This window comes from Oncorhynchus tshawytscha, unplaced genomic scaffold (genome assembly GCF_018296145.1).
Source record: "Oncorhynchus tshawytscha isolate Ot180627B unplaced genomic scaffold, Otsh_v2.0 Un_contig_186_pilon_pilon, whole genome shotgun sequence".
NCBI lineage: Eukaryota > Metazoa > Chordata > Actinopteri > Salmoniformes > Salmonidae > Oncorhynchus > Oncorhynchus tshawytscha.
The window spans coordinates 1-2,209 of record NW_024604176.1 but is presented as its reverse complement, the minus strand read 5'-3'; the positions used below and the strand labels follow the sequence as shown (position 1 = coordinate 2,209).

The 2,209-nt window shown below is 46.0% G+C and overlaps 1 long non-coding RNA gene across 2 annotated transcripts; it reads left to right on the top strand.

Annotated features, from left to right (window-relative positions):
• Positions 1-904: 904 nt before the first annotated feature.
• LOC121841963 lies at positions 905-2,162 on the top strand. Of its 2 annotated transcripts, XR_006080847.1 has the most exons (3): positions 905-934; positions 1,828-1,984; positions 2,039-2,162. It is a non-coding gene; the product is annotated as an uncharacterized LOC121841963 (long non-coding RNA). The 2 variants fall into 2 exon arrangements; XR_006080846.1 differs by lacking the exon at positions 905-934 and having other exon boundaries at positions 1,798-1,984.
• The last annotated feature ends 47 nt before the right edge of the window (positions 2,163-2,209 follow it).

Genomic DNA, 2,209 nt, shown 5'->3' with positions numbered 1-2,209 from the left:
AGGTAGAGAGAGGCAGAGAAAGACAGGGTGAATAGGCAGAGGGAGGCAGAGAAAGACAGGGTGAACAGGCAGAGGAGAAAGACAGGGTGAATGGAGGATAGAGAAAGACAGGGTGAATTGGCAGAGGAGAAAGACAGGGTGAATAGGTAGAGAAAAGAACAGGCAGAGAGAGGTGAATAGGTAGAGAGAGAGAGAAAGACAGGGTGAATAGGTAGAGAGAGGCAGAGAAAGACAGGGTGAATAGGTAGAGGAGGTGAGAAAGACAGGGTGAATAGGTAGAGAGAGGTAGAGAAAGACAGGGTGAATAGGTAGAGAGAGGTAGAGAAAGGTTAGGGTAGAGAAGGCAGAAATAGGTAGAGGAGGAAGAGTGAACAGGCAGAGAGAGGCAGAGAAAGACAGGGTGAATAGGCAGAGAGAGGTAGAGAAAGACAGGGTGAATAGGTAGAGAAGGCAGAGAAAGAATAGGTAGAGAAAGGTGAATAGGTAGAGGAGTGTAGAGAAAGACAGGGCAGTGAATAGGTAGAGAGGAGAGAAAGACAGGGTGAATAGGTAGAGGTAGAGAAAGACAGGGTGAATTGGTAAAGAAAGACTGGGTGAATAGGTAGAAGAGGTAGAGGGTGAATAGGTAGAGAGAGAGGAAGAGAAAGACAGGGTGAATAGGTAGAGGAGGTAGAGAAAGACCGGTGAATAGGTAGAAGAGGTAGAGAAAGACAGGAGAATAGGCAGAGAAAGACTGGGTGAATAGGCAGAGAGAGGTAGAGAAAGACAGGTGAATAGGTGAGAGAAAGACAGTGAATAGAGAAAGGCAGGAGGGTGAATAGGTAGAGAGAGGTAGACAGAGGTAGAGAAAAAGACAGGGTGAATAGGTAGAGAGAGTGCAGAGAAAGACCGGGTGAATAGTAGAGAGAGGGGTAGAGAAAGACAGGGTGAATAGGTAGAGAGAGGTAGAGAAAGACCGGGTGAATAGGTAGAGAATGGTATTGAAAGAGGGTGAATAGGTAGAGAGAGGTAGAGAAAGACAGGGTGAATAGGTAGAGAGAGGTAGAGAAAGACAGGGTGAATAGGTAGAGAGAGGTAGAGAAAGACAGGGTGAATAGGTAGAGAGAGGTAGAGAAAGACAGGGTGAATAGGTAGAGAGAGGTAGAGAAAGACAGGGTGAATAGGTAGAGAGATGTAGAGAAAGAGGGTGAATAGGTAGAGAGAGGTAGAGAAAGACAGGGTGAATAGGTAGAGAGATAGAGAAAGACCGGGTGAATAGGTAGAGAAAGACAGGGCGAATAGGTAGAGAGAGGTAGAGAAAGACAGGGTGCATAGGTAGAGAGGTAGAGAAAGACAGTTGAATTAGGTAGAAAGAGGTAGAGAAAGACAGGGTGAATAGGTAGAGAGAGGTAGAGAAAGACCGGGGTGAATAGGTAGAGAAAGACAGGTAGAGAGAGGTAGAGAAAGACAGGGTAGGTAGAGAGAGGTAGAGAAAGACAGGGTGAATTAGGTAGAGAGAGGTAGAGAAAGACAGGGTGAATAGGTAGAGAGAGGTAGAGAAAGACAGGGTGAATAGGTAGGTAGAGAGTTAGAGAAAGAGGGTGAATAGGTAGCGAGAGGTAGAGAAAAAGACAGGGTAATAGGTAGAGGTGAGAGAGAAAGACAGGGTGAATTGGTAAAGAAAGACTGGGTGAATAGGTAGAGGCAGAGAAAGACAGGGTGAATAGGCAGAGAGATATAGAGAAAGCATGAATAGGTAGAGAGGGCGAACAGGGCAGAATAGGCAGAGATGCTAGAGAAAGACAGGGTGAATAGGTAGAGCGAGGTAGAGAAAGACAGGGTGAATAGGTAGAGGGAGGTAGAGAAAGACAGGGTGAATAGGTAGAGAAAGACAGGGCGAATAGGTAGAGAAAGACCGGGTGAATTAGGTAGACAGAGGTAGAGAAAGACAGGGTGAATAGGTAGAGAGAGGTAGAGAAAGACCGGGTGAATTAGGTAGAGAGAGGTAGAGGAAGAGGGTGAATAGGTAGAGGGAGTTAGAGAAAGACAGGGTGAATAGGTAGAGAAAGACAGGGCGAATAGGTAGAGGTAGAGAAAGACAGGGTGAATTGGTAAAGAAAGACTGGGTGAATAGGTAGAGAAAGACAGGGTGAATAGGTAGAGAGAGGTAGAGAAAGACAGGGTGAATAGGTAGAGAGAGGTAGAGAAAGACAGGGTGAATAGGTAGAGA